Genomic DNA, 20,044 nt, shown 5'->3' with positions numbered 1-20,044 from the left:
AGATGTTTTTAACAGAATTAAGAAATTATACTGTGGTATACCAGTTTTCTACCTTGTTCTATATGAAATAATGTGTTTATTTTGTACTGAATTATTCCCTTCATCAGAGTTTTCTTGCCACTTGCACAGTCCTCTGTGTGGCTGTACCTTGACTGTGCTGATAATGTTGTTCTCCTGTATCTCTGTTTAAGAGATGTCCTCACTGGGGGAGGGTGAGGAGTTGTCCTTTGGTCTGTCCTGTCCCTCTGACCGGCATTGTCACCAGCTGTATCCGAGTACTGACTTCCGCACGAGCCGTTGTTACGTATAAGAGACGTCCGGGCCTTTACGGCAATGCCACCCGCCGCTCAACCGCACGCTAGCTCTGGGAGTAAACCCCCATCTGGGAGTAAACGTTGGCACATGCACGATCTTTTCATCTCCTCAGCTTCATTTCATCTTCAAAAAATGTCAAAATCAAAGATGCAGCTTGCATCCTGAGCTTTTGGCATTCTGCTTAACGACAGTGTGCATGCAGCCTGTGTCTCACTTCAATCTACTTCCTGTCCAAGACTCACAGCTCCTCGTCCAAGACACAAAACTCCTCGTCCAAGACACACAACTTCCTGCCCAACACACACAACTTCCTGCCCAAGACACACAACTCTCCGTCCAAGACACACAACTTCCTGCCCAACACACACAACTTCCTGCCCAAGACACACAACTCTCCATCCAAGACACACTACTCCTCGACTCACAGCTGTTTAGGCCAGAGATCTGTTCCCATACAGTTGAGGCAGTGTCTGTGTGTGTGTGTGTGTGTGTGTCCACCTCTGACCACTTCCTCCTCCCACTCTAGCTGTAAGACTTGCTGCAACAAATCACGACCAAGCTGCAAAGCTGTCCTCTGACGAGGTTTCCTGCTTCAAATGGACCTATTGAGGGACATGACGGGCTCTGGCACACAGGTACTGAGACACGGGGGTCTGAGATATGGGCTCTGGGAGACGGGCTCTGGCACACAGGTACTGAGACACGGGGGTCTGAGATATGGGCTCTGGGAGACGGGCTCTGAGACACAGGGGTCTGGGACATGCAGTAGTTTGAGGGTGGTGAGCTCAGTGATCAGCACGGTGAGACTGGCGTTGGTACGCTCAGACAGTCACCTGCCTCCTGGCACGGCGCTAAGAGAGACACCCCTCTTCTAATTAAAAGATAACATTTGCCTTTCTGCCATCAAACGTTAACTGATTAATGCGCATGTGCCATTCTGCTCACTCTCACTAATGAAAAAATGGAAAACAGTACTGGGGAACATAATATGCTATCACAGCTGGGACTCACACACACACACACACACACACACCTCTCTAACAATTGGGCGCACCGCAAAACCAGATTTACTTCTCCACACTTACTACACTGCAGCACTTTTAAATCAATGTGGTGAATTCACACTCACTCTCTGGGACTCTCCATCTTTCTCTCTCTCTTTCTGTCTGTCTGTATGCTGTTCATAAAACAGAAAACGGGAGGACAGGCAAGGGAAGAGAAAAGAGGAGATGAGAGGAGAGGAAAGAGGAGTTGGGAGCCATAATCCCGAGGACGGGGTCACAGGAGTGCGGTGGAAGAGAGGGAGAATGTCATTTTATCCCATATATGAATGAAGAAAACTGATTCAAAAGATATTCAAAAGTATTTTTAAAAGCCCATTTGCCAAGGAAAAATTAATGGTATTACATCAAAATACAAAAGAATCCCAAAGGTACCAAATAAACACCACAACCCAATTTAACTTCCCAACCTCTGTCATCGGTAGAGGCTACGACTCCCAGGTTAGGGTCAGGAAGCCTCCGGCATTTCCAAAATCATGCATGCCTAACTAATATCTACAACTCCCTCTGTACTACATGCTCACGCTGCCTTTTTGAGCCTGTCCGCGTATATTCAACAGACGCGGAACTCAGGCATCAAACCTGCCAGTCGCCAGAGATCAAACAGCACCTGCTGGTCTCATGTTCTCATGCCTAATGTCAGAGTGTACCTGCTTTTGTGTTCAGGGTCTTATCAAGTTGAATAAAATGTCCTCTCTGTGTCTCTCAGAGAGAGAGAGAGAGAGAGAGAGAGAGAGAGAGAGAAAGAGAGAGATTAGAGGTTGATGGCAATGAAGGCAGTGGATCTGCGACTTTGTTTATCACAAATTTCTCTCTCTCTCTCTCTCTCTCTCTCTCTCTCTCCCCCTCCCTCCCTCCTTCACAGATGTGCAGCTCTCTCCTCTGCACGCCGTCCAGACCTGGCGCTCGGGTACCTTTCAGCCCAGATTCTACTCGAGCTTCGCATAGACCCTTTTTCTTCTTCCTGCTTCAAACGCTTGGGATGGCGCAGTAGCCTCGCGCCGACAGCAGAGCGTTTCTGGGCCCTTCCTCCGCAGCCCGAGCGCTGGAGGCAGGGGGAAGCGGGGGGGGGGGGGGGGGGCGTGTCCCAGGGGAGGGGCTGGGCTTATCACAGCTCTGCAGGAGCAGACTGGCTCGCTCCACACAGGCCACACAGCCCCTCCCCCCGGCACCGCCTTCCACGTTTAATTACTGGCTGTTTTATGTGGTCTCTCTCGGAAGGACGCGAGGTGTTTTTCCTTCAAAGTAATCCCACCATGGCACGGTGGGCGAAGAGGTCTGCTGTGCATGGAAACTGCTTTTTGTTTTTTTTTTACAGAAGAGGTCCCGCAAAACCTAATAAATGTTTGGATTCTCCCTTTAATCCAGAATTAGTATTCGCAGTTTCTCATAAGGGTCACTTTCACTGAGAGACGGCAGTCGTAAATATTAAAGGCTTTTTCGACACAAGCTCAGAGGATTAAAACACAGTGGAGTTGAATGTCAGCCGTCAAACAACTTGTTGGCAAGTGAAGAACAAAAGTTTCAAACACTCAACAAAAAAGATGGTGGTTTGAGAATATTACATAGTCCAAAAGTGATCGATAACACAAATTATGAATTTAAAACACCTGCCAGACGAGCAGCTTGCTGGACAGCGGCACATGCACACACAAACACACATATACACACACACACATATACACAGTGCTGGAGAGAGGCACACACACACACACACACACACACACACACACACACAAGCGCTGTTGGACAGGGGCACACGTACACACACACACACACGCACACACGCTGTTGGACAGGGGCACACGTACACACACACACACACACACACACACACACGCACAAACACACACACACACGCTGTTGGACAGGGGCGCACACTCAGTCACATGTGCAGCTCAAAGACCACAGCAGTTTAACATAACTGTTACTGGTCTGAAAACGCCTCGTTAGGTATCATACAGTTTAACATAACTGTTACTGGTCTGAAAACGCCTCATTAGGTATCATACAGTTTTGGAGACAATCAAAACACTTTAATGAAAACAAAACAACTAAAATTAATTAAATTAATTAGTTAAATTATTACAAGGAGCTTCACTCAAATGCAAGGCACACAATTCAGCCTTGTGTGGGCAATGCAATGTACCACTCTTCCCAGAGCAACGTTCCAGAGCATTTCCGAGATTTTCACTCTTCCCAGTGCAACGTTCTAGGTCATTTCAGAGTTCCTCACTCTTCCCAGAGCAACGTTCCGGGTCATTTCAGAGTTCCTCACTCTTCCGAGAGCAACGTTCCGGGTCATTTCAGAGTTTTTACAGATGACACTCGAAATCAAAACATTCTAATATTCTACACCTCATTACCTCGTCACTGTAGCACAGTTAAAAGCAGGAAAGACAGTGTTGGTGTTTCCATTATCTCAAGCACTTCGAAATGAGTTTAGCTTGAATTATTAATGAATATTCACAAAGCAAATATCATTAATCAAAGTAATTAATTTGTCTCGGGATAATAAACGCTTTTCTCTTCTACCCTGCCACGTTATTAAAAACCTAATATCCACTGGAAATGACCAAGTCAAATTGTTTTTAAAAAGAGTTCTACAAATACCAAAAAATCTGACTGACAAACTGATTCAAAGAGAAACAGTTTTCTAGGTGATAATATCTACAGACACAAAACATGTTGAAAAAGATTTAAAGCTTGTGAAAATCTGCAGATGTACTTAAGCAACCGCATACACATAAACATCAAATCCATTAATGAGCTGGAACATGCAAACTTGAAAGAGAAAAATATTCAAATAAATTCAAGCTAACAAATATGGCAAAACATAAATATACAGCTTATTTTAAGCGTGTAAAAAAACCTCCCAAATTAATTACTGTGAATGTGTAAATCAGTTCTGCACAAATGATTGTGTGTGTGTGTGTGTGTGAAAGTGTGAAAGTCAAAGGACATTTTCACTGTCCAACTGTGACAATCCTGGACAATCCTGTTTGTGTGACCTTTTTTTTTTTTTTCTTTTTTTTTGCAAATGTGGATTCTTGACTCTGTTTTGCCATTGAATTGGTTGACCAATGGGCAACCTGGTGGTGGTCCAATCAGAGAGCAAGTGTGATTTATCCAATCACAACACTGACTGGCTGCTGTCACACAAATATTTTGAAAGTAGTTGGTACCACCTCCAAGGGTCATCATAGATACACTTCCACCGAGAGTCACGGGGTGGGGGGTGAGTTTATGAGTTAATGGTTATTACCACTTATTGCCATGTGGGTTAGATATAGTGTTAGTATAAGAAAAATACCAAATCCTGCCTTTGAACAGGAGTTGATTGTATTCAATATTTTTGAGGAATATGTCAGCTTGACTGTCACACTAGCGCTGTAGCCCTGTAGCCAAGGGTGCAGAACTGATTTACACATTCACAGTAATTAATTAAAAAAAAAGATATTTATTCAAACATGTTTGCCATATTTGTGAAATTTAATTTATACAAATGTTCTTGTTTCATATTTGCACATTCCAACTCATTTGTGGATTTTCTTTTTACATGTATGTAGTTACAAAAATACAAATGCAGGATTTGTTAAATTTGTGAACATCATTTCAAAAAATCTTTTTGAACTTTTTATTTTAATTTTTTGATAAACACCACTTTAATCTTAATCTGTTTTTCTGGTAAAGATCCTGACAAATGTAGCAGTGCTACAGAGCCCTTCAACTGAATGCTTCTTTTACACAGCCAGCATGAGTCATTTAAGGAATGAAAGTATGACCAACTGTTCAACAGTAAGATGTTGGCGGTGAAGAAGAGAAGCAACTGGAAGAGACTTGAGAGCAAAGCTGGTGTCTTTGCCAGCTCTTTCCAACCCCCCCCCACACACACACTCATACACACACACTCATACACACACACTCATACACACACACACACACACACACTCATACACACACACACACACTCATACACACACACTCATACACACACACCCACACACACACATCTATCATTTTAATGTTCAGTATAAAACCCAGCAAACCCCTCTCCTACCTGCCTCAACCTCCACTCAATCTCTCCTTCCACACCCAACTAACACACCTCACCTCACTTTCCTTATCCATTAACCTCCTCTGCCCTCTCTCCTCCAGACTATGGCAGGCTTGCTCTCTCCGTTTCCTGATTGTTAGATGCCCTATGCAGCGATCGGATGAGATTAAGATTAGATAAAAAGAAACTGAGAAAATCGCATGTTGACGCTGATCTCCTCTCCTGTTGTGTTCTTCCAGCACAAGTTTCTACTTGTAGATCTGCTGGTGACTGCTGGCAGGACACCAATCTACAAGTAGAAGCTTGTTCCATATGGATTGGACTCACATGAGGAGAAGCTGGCACCATCTGGATCTGACTCACACGAGGAGAAGCTGGTGGCATCTGGATCTGACTCACACGAGGAGAAGCTGGTGGCATCTGGATCTGACTCACACGAGGAGAAGCTGGTGGCATCTCGATCTGGATTTGACTCAAATGACGAGAGGCTGGAAGACTCACACAAGCTCCACAACGTCTTTTCCTCTTTGAAACCCCCCTCACACCATCTTCCCTCAATGCAGAGTTTGCCACGTTCTTCGATGAGAAGATTAACAAAGTTTGTCGGTCCTTTCCCTAACACTACTTCGACACTACATTACCTATCACCCCCTTCTACTGCCTTCACCTGGTTTTCCCAACTCATCTTGTTTGGTAATCCTACCACCTGCCCTTCGAATTCCATCCCTTCCTCACTGCTCCAGGAATCATGAATGATTCCCTGTCATATGGTCAAGTGCTGAAAGCCTTCAAACCTTCACTCAACACCTCAGCCATCTGCAACTACTCACAGGCATCTGTTCCGGAGAAGCTGCATGCTACAGGTTCAGCCCAGCCCTGATGTTTCCTGACCCCAGTCTCTCAGCAGTCTTCTATATGCTCAAACCAGGCTTGGGGATGGTACCTTGAAGGCCAATCATATTATGTGACATGAAGGGGATCCATATCTACTCCATACAGACTCTCCTCTGGTGTCCCACAAGGCTCAGTGCTTGGTCCTCTCCTGTTCTGCCTTTATACACCTGTTCTCTTAGTGAAGTTAAATCCTTCTATGGTTTCTCATATGCTATGCTGACGATACTCAATGGATTTTCTCCTTTCCATCCTCCAACACTCAGATTTCTGCTCATATCTCAGAACGCCTAGCAAGCATCTCTTCATGGATGGCAGCTCATCACTTGAAGCCAAATCTCAGCAAGACTGAGCTGCTATATATATATATGTCATCTGAAATATCTTCAGGTTCTAGTGTTACTTGATTTGAACCAACTTCCCTCAACCTTAACCTTCCCTTGACCTTAACACTGACAGATCTACTGTCACATGAGGGCATAAAACACTTTTGTAAGTCACTCCAAATGCTATAAATGTAAATGCATCTTAGATTTGGGCAAATATGCATCATGATCTTTTTATGGTTTTAAACACGATCCCATTCCATAGAACTGTACATTTTGTTCAATATCACTTCAATATGATCTATAATATTAAACGAATTCTGTATTGAGCTGTTCTGGTTCGATTGTATCTCTGTGTTTGAGATCAGATTGCGAGCATCACAGATGCAGTTTGCCTTATATGGCCCTGAGGACCATGTAGTGTCGCACGCGTGATAGCACAGGGCCAAAGCAAAGATAACACAGGTGTCCTGACCACTCATCTTCTCACAGATATCACTCCCAAAAGGCGAATCTCTAGCTTCTCTGAGGCTCTTTCAAAACAATTTACCATCAATGAGGTTGTTCCGTTTCGGACCCACTGCCCCCAGTCTTGTTTTAGTGACGCTTAAATTGTAGAAGATAAAGAACACATACGTTTGCAAAACAGAATAGACCAATAAACTGGTGCGTGATTCACAGTGAAAACTCATCATAGCATTCAGAGCTTAGCCTAAATGATAAGGAAGGAATATTGAAGAGTCCTGGAAATGATGTTCATCAAACACGTGTCCTATTGTGTTACGATGAGAGAGCGCTTTGGCAATCCCCCCTTGGCAATTATGCTGAAATTACAGCTCTATGCCTACTGCAGATTATCATGCAAGTTGTGGCGGGAAAATCTGTTTCTGTTAGGAAAACCCACAAAATGTCACTTTGTTTTGCATGCATTGGAACTCAATTACAGAGTTGTGCTATACAGTGTTTGTGTGTAGGAAATGAAGTCACTTCAACAAAAGCGTTTTAAAGGGACACCAAGGACACTCGGTTGATGTATTCAAAGCAGGTCGCTGCACAGACCATTAGCTGCCTTTCTGTTTCACCATCTCTGGCTGGCTTGGCTTGCTGTGTGCTGTTTATGCACTATAGTTACATTTACATTTACAGCATTTAGCGGACGCTTTTATCCAAAGCGACTTACAATTATGACTGAACATAACATTTGCAATTGAGGGTTAAGGGTCTTGCTCACGGGCCCAACAGTGGCAACTTGGTGGTGGTGCTTGAACTGGTACCCTTCCGAATACGAGTCGAGCACCTCAGCAACTGAGCTACCACTGCTACCACTAGTGATTAGTGCCTATCTGATCGCTGGTCTTTCTCGGTCTTTTGCTCCTCTGGGTATGGTAGGTGTCAGTGTGAACATGCGAAGTATCTTGGCCCTGGGAATAGTACATGTCTGAATTTATTGATTTTTTTTTCCTTCTTTCTGTCTTGAAAAATCTCAGCAGACCTTGGGGAGGGGTATGAGTCTCTTGCTGTCATTTCTAATTGGAGCATTGATCCCTTCATTTATGGTTTTGTTACTGAAAATTAACTGAATAATAATCGATTTATGGACCATGCACAAGGTCAGCATGGAAACTGGAGATGTTAAAGAAGCATCTGGGTGATTTGATAATGATTAAGGATCTTTGGATTCTGGGCCTGTGCTCAACCTTGCATATTTTTAGTGTTTAGCTCAAAAGGATCACAGCGTAGCACTTTCCGTAACCCTGTCAGTACAGAAGGAACAGGGAGTTGGGAGTTGTGGCTGAAACCCTTTAAACTGGAGCTCTTAGTCCGTGCTAGCCCCAGAGTTGAGCTCGCTGACATAAACCACCTCAGCTGTGCACTCTGCACTGCCTCAGTAAGCTCGTGCAAAAACATCTTCACTTCTGACAAACGCAGACACTCTCTGGTGTAAACGCCAGGAAGCAAAAATGTCTCTGCACCCAGCAGGCTTCTGCATGGGTGGCACTGGACTATCACCTCAGCTGCCACACTGAAACCAAGCGAGCTTATGGAGCTTGCAAAACACCACACCCCCCTGATTCAGATGTGACTGTGGTCCGTGTGCGTGAGGAGACACAACCCAAAGTCATCATGTAGACAAGAGCCTTCAAACCAATCGCTCTGCATGAAGCCATCAAGTACCCAAACAGTCATCAGCTTCCCGACTGTTTCAGCAGACAAACACTCCCCACCCGCACCTGGGGTGTGCTTCTCCACATCCACCCGGTGCCTGATGCTTCACCCCTCACTTGTCTGGCCAGATGGATGATTGGTTGGAGGAGAATACTAACTGAAGGCCCTGCCAGAGCCTACAGACTTAATAATGACACCCGGGCACCTGAGGGCTGTAGGTTCAAGCTATGCTTAAAAAATCAAGAGAAAAATCTATTCCACATACAGCATATGGCAGCAACACTTTTAACCAGGGTTTAGTAAAATATGCCAATTAGGAAAAAATGTCTTTGACATCGATTGACATGAGATATATAATAATAAAAAACAAAAACAAAACAAACAGAACCAAAAAATTAAACAAAGCCAAAACAAAGTCACAAAGTCAGAAGCAACAAAATGGTGTCAAAACTAAGCAATGAGACAAAGAAAACAAGCACAAAATGAAACAGCAAAATAAAACAGAAGCAAAACAATACAGACGTAAAGCAAAGCCGATCTCAGACGGAAATGGGGCTCACAAGCACAACCTGGTTTACAGCAGGGATAACAGCAATTACTGCAACACAAGAACACCAATACCCATAACAGTACCCCTAGCTACACATATACGCACGCCTAGGGCTATAACCACACCTAAAGCCACAGCCACACATATACCCACTCCTAGGGCTATAACCACACCTAAAGCCACAGCCAGACATATACGCACGCCTAGGGCTATAACCACACCTAAAGCCACAGCCACACATATACGCACGCCTAGGGCTATAACCACAACTAAAGCCACAGCCACACATATACGCACGCCTAGGGCTATAACCACACCTAAAGCCACAGCCACACATATACGCACGCCTAGGGCTATAACCACAACTAAAGCCACAGCCACACATATACGCACGCCTAGGGCTATAACCACACCTAAAGCCACAGCCACACATATACGCACGCCTAGGGCTATAACCACACCTAAAGCCACAGCCACACATATACCCACGCCTAGGGCTATAACCACACCTAAAGCCACAGCCACACATATACGCACGCCTAGGGCTATAACCACAACTAAAGCCACAGCCACACATATACGTACGCCTAGGGCTATAACCACACCTAAAGCCACAGCCACACATATACGCACGCCTAGGGCTATAACCACACCTAAAGCCACAGCCACACATATACCCACGCCTAGGGCTATAACCACACCTAAAGCCACAGCCACACATATACGCACGCCTAGGGCTATAACCACAACTAAAGCCACAGCCACACATATACGCACGCCTAGGGCTATAACCACACCTAAAGCCACAGCCACACATATACGCACGCCTAGGGCTATAACCACACCTAAAGCCACAGCCACACATATACGCACGCCTAGGGCTATAACCACACCTAAAGCCACACATATACCCATACATATAACTTCTGCTAATTAGAAGCTCAACCCAGTAACCCCCCACCCACCAAATGGAATGTATAAATGAATGAACGATGCCTGCTTTATATGACATCACTAAAAACCCCACAGAGACAGAAACGTCTGGAGGAAGACCAGAGCCGCTAGAGAGGACGCCCATCGATCTTAGCCTCTCCCTGTTCTCCCTGTTCTCCTATTCCCCAATCCCTCCAGCTCTTAGACTCAATTCCTGTAGAGGCACCATAGAGATCCCGCATGCAAGCACCATGTTTCATGGTGTTTGTTTCACAAACAAAAACACACACACACGCACAAACACGCACACACCCACACACACACACGCACACACACACGCACACACCCACAAACACACACACACACACCAGCAGAGAAGCCTGCACAGGAAATGGCTGCCTGCTATCCCTGACCGGGTCCCTGCCACCTCATTTATCGACTGTGAAGGATTAGCAAATAAGCAATTAACGAGACAGTGGTTCTCATGGTTGCCTGTGAGGCCCCGCATCGGGGACTGTATGAACAGGTCTTGATCTCCAGATTTGTCACCCCATAGAGGTGTAAATTCAAGCTGATACTGCATTTTAACAAGAGTCTTTCTTTTCTCAATTTCAAACTCAATGTACCGGAAAACAAAAACAAAAAATGTTGTCTGTCCAAAAGCATACAGACTGCTGCATTTTGTTCATGGTCATAAGGCCATTAAATCACCAACCTGCCATAAACCACTCTAGTATTTAGACAAGTAGACAGCAGACGCGGTTTTACTGGCTCTGGACAACGCTGCGTTTTCTCATAAGAAATCATGACCGTTCATGGACTGAAAACAAAAGAATCAATCAAGAAAAGAAAACTTTTGGTTTCACTTCAGGAGAGCAGCAGATCTGCAAATCAAACAGCTGTTCGTCTGGGAGTCCTGTGGCACCATATCCTGGCAGGATCTTCAGAACAAGGATTCCACGTGTTCCACAGCAATGTGCACGTGCATGCTGGGAAATGCAGCCCTTTCTCATTCCCAGTGCAGAGATGCTTTGGCAGAACTCCTTGGTATCAGTATGTACATGCAGAAGGTGCCCTGTAGCATCGGGTTCCAATGTACATGGCTGTCGCGCAGACGTGCACGGCAGTCCCGCAGACGCGCATGGCAGTCCCGTAGATACGCACGACGGCAGTCCCGCAGATGCACACGGCAGTCCCGTAGATGTGCACGGCAGTCCTGCAGATGTGCACGGCAGTCCTGTAGATGCACACGGCAGTCCCGTAGATGTGCACGGCAGTCCTGCAGATGTGCACGACAGTCCTGTAAATGCACACGGCAGTCCCATAGACGTGCACGGCAGTCCCACAGATGTGCATGGCAGTCCCATAGATGCACACAGCAGTCCTGTAGATTCCATGATGATGGCAAAATGGAACCTGATTTGTTTGTAATATAGAAACTCAAATTTATTTCGTAGCTGGTAATCTGGTAATTGCTGAATGTTGAGTGTTTCTGATTTACTCTTTTGCTTATAGTTATTTTATTTCAGCAGACTTTTAAAATAATTGTCCAAAATCATCACGTTTTCAAAGTCCAAAAAAATTTGCTAATGTAGTAAATCGGAACTATATAGTTTTCCAATATAGTGTATTGGTATATATATACTATATAGTATACACATCCTATATATTTCATATCAACCAATCATATCTCAGTCCTATTTGTGATATAATCATGTGAATTGGAGAGTGTAATTTGTACCAGTGACTGACTAGTACTGTCTACGTCATGGTTAGTTCTTCCCCGCTTCCGTGTTCCATGTTTTTCCAGTCTTGTGTGTTTTGGATCCATTCCTTCATTTTGTCTTCTCTACTCCTCGTTTGGTTTTCCACACCTGTCATTACTTTCACCTGTTCCTCGTTTCTACTCTTGTTAAGTTCATGTATTTAAACCCTGTCTTGTTGCCTGTGTCTTGGCTGTTTATTGTTTGGCTGGTTGTTTGTTTGGATGTGTTAGAAAGCCTGTCAGTTTTTCCTAACCTCCTTGTGTTATTTCCTAGTCTCTGTTATAGCCTGCTTCCCCTGTTTGCCTCCGTGTGCTTTGGTTTAGTTCATCATGTATCCTAGCACTCTACATATTGGCTCTATGACCCAGGACTCTCCAATGACTACGACTCTGGATTTGCCCCTAATAAATCTCGCTCTTCTCTGCACATGTCCGCCTCTTTACTGCTCACTGTTATAGTCTACTTACACGTTTTCTGGAAAATTAAGATAATTGAACAATTATTTTTTTCATTCGCTAAACTAAAAAAGCAAATATGTATAAAAGCCCTTTGAACTAAATGGGAAGTTAATGAAGGCCTCGTAGTCCAAATGCTGGTAAGTGCCAGGGGAACATTTTTTTCTTGTTCTTGTTGTTTGACCTATTGAAACAAAACGCAGAAAGCTGACCTCTTGACCTTTTGACCTGTTAGACCCTCCGGGCTCAGCATACACCATCTCCCTCTTCTTAAGGCCTGGTTTCTGTGAGCCACTTTGGGCTTTAGGTTGCATGGCTGCATTGCAAGACCCTGGTGTGTTTCTTCTAGTCCAAACGTGCACAGTCCTTTTCTGGCAAAGGAATACATCGCAGACGGCTGACTGTGTGACCCCTCTGTGACCTACGACAGGCCCCTGTGGCCTCGTTTAGGGACCCATATTATTTTGCTCACCTGGCAGTTAATCTGGTAGATAACAAAATCTACCATTCAAAAATTATATAGAGGGTTTATCCACAAAGGGCTGGTATGTGTGTTTGTGTGTGTGTGTGTTTGTGTGCAGATTTTTAATTCCAGCCACATCTAACTAAACAGCTGATTAAAGACTGAGACACATTGATTGAACAATTGACAAATGGGGTGTTTCTGCTTATGTGGAGTGTAAACTGGTAACCACACTGGCTCTTTATGGACAGGACCAGTGACCTCTGACCAGCGACTCCTGACCAGTGACCCCTGCATAATACTGTCATTTATCTCTCTATTCTGTGCAATGAAAGTTTTCACTATGGAGTTTTAAAAAAAGAGATAATGTTTGAAAAATGACAAATATAAATAATAAATATAACTGTTATAAATGTAGCTATTCAATATAAATATAAATGTTAAATGTAACTGTTAAATATAAATGTAAATGTAAAAATGTGATATCTATCTATCTTACTATCTATCTATCTTATGATTATATCAGAGCTTTTGTGCAGAAATACGTGGTACATTGAAAGACCAACCAGATGTAATATACGGTTAAGATCTCCAAGGGTCTGTTGGAAGCACTAACATGGAACAGCTTTCTAATGATGTCTGTTTATTTCATCTACAGAAATGGTGCATTGCTTTTTGGTGCATGGAAAATGCTGAAAAAATGTTTTTATATTAAGAAATATGTTTCGATCTCATGATTTAGTGTTTGTTAGTCATTATGAGTATTATTAATGCTCAGACTATGTTATTATCAACCTTGAACTTTCTATGTTGTTTTCTAAAGGTTCAAGAGCATTTTTATGTCCTGCTTTTATCCTGTTACTAACATTATCCTTGTCTTTGCAAAGGCAGACATTGTCCTTTGATGTAGGAAACACCTGAGCACAGAAAGCACAAGTTAGACTTTGGAGTCACATATGACAAGATCTTTCACCATCCAGAAATGTCGAGACGTGACTTGGGGGACAGGTTCAGTTTTGCCATCTGCGTCGACACTGGACGCAGTAGAACTTATCTTGAAGTCTACGGGCCTGCTGTGCGCGTCGGAATTCCAAACGGCTCCTCCGGTATATACATACAGACACCAAAGGGTTGCATCCAAAATTCCACATTTGAGCAGTTGGGATGAGAATGCGCTGTACTGGCAGACACTACCAAATAAAAACCATGCAAAAGCAACGAGCAAGCCAGTCCGTTCCTGCCAAGCACATTTAAATGATGAAACAGTATTAAAAATGGATGCGCTGCCGTCTCTGTGCAGCAGGGGGCAGGCAGAGGGCAGGAAGCCTGAGTCCTGCTGGCCTCTGCCCTCTACAGGACGGGAGAGGATCCCACGAGTCAATGCAAGTGTGCCATGATGAGGGAAAATAATTGGGTCTCCTTCTGAGCTGCTCTCCGTGCTGACCCGAGAGCACACAGGTGTGTGTGTGTGTGTGTGTGTATGCATGCAAGAATTGTTAGAAATATTTCTATTCATTCTCAGCCATTGGTCATTTTAGGAGCACACACTGACCTTTTGGACTTGGAGAGAGAAAGCAAAACAAAAGCAAAGTCCGAGGTTACCTTGGGGAAGCGAGCGATCTGGTCTTTGTGTTCATATGTGCTTCTGGAGAGACACGTCCCCCCATCTCTAATACAAACCACCATCTTTCACATGCTCCAGAGGTCAAGGAAAGCACTTTTGACTTTCAAAAGTTCTACAGCTGCGCTTTATTTTTCACAGTACAGAAGGACTCTGATATTGAATAAACTATTAACCATCATAACATGGTAAAAAAGTTAATTAACAAAAATATACTACATGAAATTTTTGTCCAAATGATAAAAATTCAATCTCTGTCAACCAGATCGCATTTAGATAGTCTTTAGATACACCTATAGAACTCTTTATGTGATACTCTTTATGTACACGACATGTTATAAGACAAATTTAAAAACTATACTTACAAGGAAGTTTAGTTTATTAGTAAAGAATCCCTGTGTAAAGATAACAGATAATGTAAAAATTCAACATTATAAAGTCAGTATTCCATGTCTATCATATCATCAACACTTTGTGACCTCAAACTGAATGATTAAACTCCTACAGGAATTTCATTTATCCTATAGTGGCTCATATCATGTAGCTGCTGGAATGGTTCTGGCCAATAACATGCTAAACATTAATAATCCACATAATCCTAAACATTGCTTCCGTAACCACTGCCTATACTCCCAAACACTGCTTATGACCCCAAACACTGTTTATAATGCCAAATACTGTTTAGGATCACAAACATAGCTTGTACAAATACTGCTTATGACCTCAAACACTATTTACATACCCAAACACATCTTCCACAAACACTTCTTATGACCTCAAACACCATTTATAATCCCAAACACATCTTCCACAAACACTTCTTATGACCTCAAACACCACTTATGATCCCAAACACAGCTTCCGCAAACACTTCTTATGACCTCAAACACTACTTATAATCCTAAACACTGCTTCCACAAACACTGCTTATGACCTCAAACACCATTTATAATCCCAAACACATCTTCCACAAACACTTCTTATGACCTCAAACACTATTTATAATCACAAACACATCTTCCACAAACTTCTTATGACTGCAAACACTACTTATAATCCTAAACACTGCTTCCACAAACATTGTTTATGACCTCAAACACCACTTATGATCCCAAACACACATTCTGCAAACACTGCTTATGACGTCAAACACTACTCATAAACCCAAACATGGCTTCCACAAACACCACTTCTCACCCTGTCAAGTTTATTTCCAACATGCTTGCCTCTGATAATCCGGTGTTACTGATGACCTTAATGATGTCCATCAGGAGAATTATCTTATGTGTGTGAACCGACCCTGTTATGGTGACAAACCAGGACTGGGGTTTGGCACTCTTGTGTTCAACACAAATGTTTAATATTTTCTTTGTGAAATTTCCTTTTAAAGCACTGACAAGCCTAACAAGATGGAAGTTTTTTTTTGAGAGATAGATTAAGATCATAAAATGTTAAATGGACAGACCATCATGAAGCATAATGCTGTGTGCTCAGTTTGTATCATTCACTTTGAGATTCCAATCTGAGAAAAGCCTTGTTTACCAAGCAGGTCTCACTTTACTTCACCTCCATCATTGAACCAGATGGGACAGGCAGCAAGTTTACCAGATGGCTCTCGTACAAATGACTGTTGCACGAGGGCTCGTTAAAATGCACTTACTCATACCATTGTGGGGCGCCCTGGCAGAACGACATTAGTTTGTTCGTCGTGCATTTGCTTTCATTAATAACACCCCTTGACCTTCAGTTCAGTCTGAAATGAGAAGGGAGGAAATGATCAGAATGAAATGAAAGTGCTTCATAACTGGGAGATTGCTGGGAAATGTTCCATGGCAATATTACTTGCGACACAAATCATTACGTTTAACAATGCAATATTTTTTTTTTATTGTATTGTTTATTATTTAGAAATATTGATCATATTGAACCACACCGAATCTACAGTATGTTTGAGTTGCTGTTGTAAAAATCAGGACTTACTGCGCGATTACAGCACCAGAGAGTTTAGGGTAGGGGTTAGGGTTAGGGTTAGGGTTAGGGTTAGAGTTAGGGTTAGGATTAGAGTTAGGATTAGAGTTAGAATTAGGGTTAGGGTTAGAGTTAGGGTTAGGGTTAGGGTTAGGATTAGGATTAGAGTTAGGGTTAGGATTAGGGTTAGGGTTAGGGTTAGAGTTAGGGTTAGGGTTAGGGTTAGAATTAGAGTTAGAGTTAGGGTTAGGGTTAGAGTTAGGGTTAGGATTAGAGTTAGGGTTAGGGTTAGGGTTAGGGTTAGGATTAGAGTTAGGGTTAGGGTTAGGGTTAGAGTTAGGTTTAGGGTTAGGGTTAGAGTTAGAGTTATGGTTAGGGTTAGGGTTAGGATTAGGATTAGAGTTAGGGTTAGGGTTAGGATTAGGGTTATGCTTAGGGTTAGGGTTAGAGTTAGGGTTAGGATTAGAGTTAGGGTTAGAGTTAGGGTTAGGATTAGAGTTAGGGTTAGGGTTAGAGTTAGAGTTATTCTTAGGGTTAGGGTTAGAGTTAGGGTTAGGGTTTTCACTGACATAAAACAAGTGGCCAGATCCTCAGGTAATTACCAATTGTCTTCAAGAGTTCACTTGGTAAGTTGGACAGCTGTCCTGTCTAGGTCAGCACAGTAGCTGTGTCTGATAGGGTCCCATCTAGGTCAGCACAGTAACTGTGTCTGATAGGGTCCTGTCTAGGTCAGCAGAGTAACTGTGTCTGATAGGGTCCTGTCTAGGTCAGCAGAGTAACTGTGTCTGATAGGGTCCTGTCTAGGTCAGCAGAGTAACTGTGTCTGATAGGGTCCTGTCTAGGTCAGCACAGTAACTGTGTCTGATAGGGTCCTGTCTAGGTCAGCAGAGTAACTGTGTCTGATAGGGTCCCGTCTAGGTCAGCACAGTAGCTGTGTCTGATAGGGTCCTGTCTAGGTCAGCAGAGTAACTGTGTCTGATAGGGTCCCGTCTAGGTCAGCACAGTAGCTGTGTCTGATAGGGTCCTGTCTAGGTCAGCACAGTAACTGTGTCTGATAGGGTCCCGTCTAGGTCAGCACAGTAGCTGTGTCTGATAGGGTCATGTCTAGGTCGGGAGAGTAGCTGTGTCTGATAGGGTCCTGTCTAGGTCAGCACAGTAACTGTGTCTGATAGGGTCCCGTCTAGGTCAGCACAGTAGCTGTGTCTGATAGGGTCATGTCTAGGTCAGCACAGTAACTGTGTCTGATAGGGTCCCGTCTAGGTCAGCACAGTAGCTGTGTCTGATAGGGTCCTGTCTAGGTCAGCACAGTAGCTGTGTCTGATAGGGTCATGTCTAGGTCGGGAGAGTAACTGTGTCTGATAGGGTCCCGTCTAGGTCAGCACAGTAGCTGTGTCTGATAGGGTCATGTCTAGGTCGGGAGAGTAACTGTGTCTGATAGGGTCCCGTCTAGGTCAGCACAGTAGCTGTGTCTGATAGGGTCATGTCTAGGTCGGGAGAGTAACTGTGTCTGATAGGGTCCCGTCTAGGTCAGCACAGTAGCTGTGTCTGATAGGGTCATGTCTAGGTCGGGAGAGTAACTGTGTCTGATAGGGTCCCGTCTAGGTCAGCACAGTAAGTGTGTCTGATAGGGTCCCGTCTAGGTCAGCACAGTAGCTGTGTCTGATAGGGTCATGTCTAGGTCAGGAGAGTAGCTGTGTCTCTCCTTCTCCTTCCACTCCCTAGACCCCCGAGTTAAAAGGGTAAGATGACATACACAACCATGGCACCACTGGCATTGAATTCTCTTTGAGTTAAGTTTTATCTTTAAATTATGAAGCCGTCGGCCATTATCATAGTTGCTGCTGTCTAACCAGGCTGGGAGCGTTTGGCATGTGTCTGGACCATAAGCATCACACACAGTGGCATCCAGACCGGGGAGTTCAGCGAGTACCCACACGCTGCAGAACAGACAAGCCCTTTACGGCAATCAGGGCTTCCACCCGCAGTGGAAGAGTTTATTACAGTGAAAAGAGTTGTCGTAATGGGTGTGTGTGTGTTCAAAGTGAAGGTAAAACACACACACAAACACAGCCGCACACACACACACACACACACACACACACACACATATACACTCACACACACACACACACATACACACACACACACACAAACACACTTTAAGATGGTTATTTTTAAGGGCTTTCTTGCAGATTTTCCAGAATATGCCACAAATTGTTGGCAGGCTTCCTTTAAAAATAAATAAACAAACAAACGTGATATGTAACACATGATGTTAAGTGGCAGCTTTGCAGCAGTGGCTGACTTACATCAGGAAACGGCGACCTTACAGATACAAACCTTAGAAAACCTTAGAAAACGTGCCAACCTTCCACTTTTTCAGACATGGCAATAATTCCTAAAGGCATCACATCAAATCACATCAACCATCACTGTGTAGTGTACCTTAAAATTCATGCTATGCTGTATACCTGTTAAGAGAGGAAACGTATTTTAAGATCAGCGTTCGCTACTCACAGGAGGTGCTATTTTTTTGTTGGCTAAAGCTTAGAGTGATGAACGCTTCTGGAGGACAGTTACTGGTGAGTGGGCTAATAACACCATACACACCATCAATCACAAACAATCTGGCCTGTCGTTTTAATCCTCGCTGAGGAGCAAACAGAAGTGAAAGCTCAAAGCGATATTTTACAGACATTTGCACAGAGGACAGTGGCTGTTGTATTGAATGCTCGCCCTTACTTTAATTTACCCAGCACAGATGAGGTTATGACACTCCAGATTAAAGCTGCCATCACCTATCACCTGAGCTGGGATTGGCTGCCGCTTCGGCCGGCTCTACACAAGAGCCAATCAGAGAACAGGGGGAAGTCCATAGACTCCACTTCCGCCGTCATAAAAACCGATTGGAGGATCAAATTCTGAGCGCAGGAAAGCAAAAGATAATAATGTTGTTGTTTTTCTTTCTTGCCACACCCCTCCGAGGTGCTACATGCCACGTCCTTTCCTGTTTGTCGGAACGGAGAGAAATTGACCACACACCCGCCTTATTTCATGCTTAGCCTGGCAGGGAGCTGAGTTGAGCAAATGAGACACCTCCAGAGCTCACACGCCTTTCTCGAGCGCACACTCCAAGTGCTTCCTCGCACTAATTATGTGATTGAGGTCTTGGTAACTAATTAGGCGACATCCTCTAAAGAAGTCCTTACTGTTCACTGACTGTAACAGGGAAAATCAAGTTTAAGTCCTGAACAGGGAGACATTTTGGTGAGTTTTAGAATAAGAACTCCAGGTCTAATTTGTAAAACTCTGCAGAAACGTGGTCTGTATCACCACAGAAATTTGTCCAATTCCTTATCAATCCGAAGCGATGGCATTCATGCAGACATAGAGCATAGGGCTTATTGGGAGCTAAAATAATATTTCTGTAATGTGAGACAGAAACTCCAATCAGTGGTGTGAGTCACTTAGA

At 43.8% G+C, this 20,044-nt stretch overlaps 1 protein-coding gene across 3 annotated transcripts in view; it reads right to left on the bottom strand.

The window, feature by feature from the left end:
- The window catches only part of cntnap2a (contactin associated protein 2a), a 300,311-nt gene that overhangs the window by 59,480 nt on the left and 220,787 nt on the right, over positions 1–20,044 (bottom strand). The window lies entirely within an intron of this gene.

This window comes from Electrophorus electricus, chromosome 1 (genome assembly GCF_041902795.1).
Source record: "Electrophorus electricus isolate QZ-2024a chromosome 1, ASM4190279v1, whole genome shotgun sequence".
NCBI lineage: Eukaryota > Metazoa > Chordata > Actinopteri > Gymnotiformes > Gymnotidae > Electrophorus > Electrophorus electricus.
This window is presented reverse-complemented; position numbering and strand designations above follow the sequence as displayed.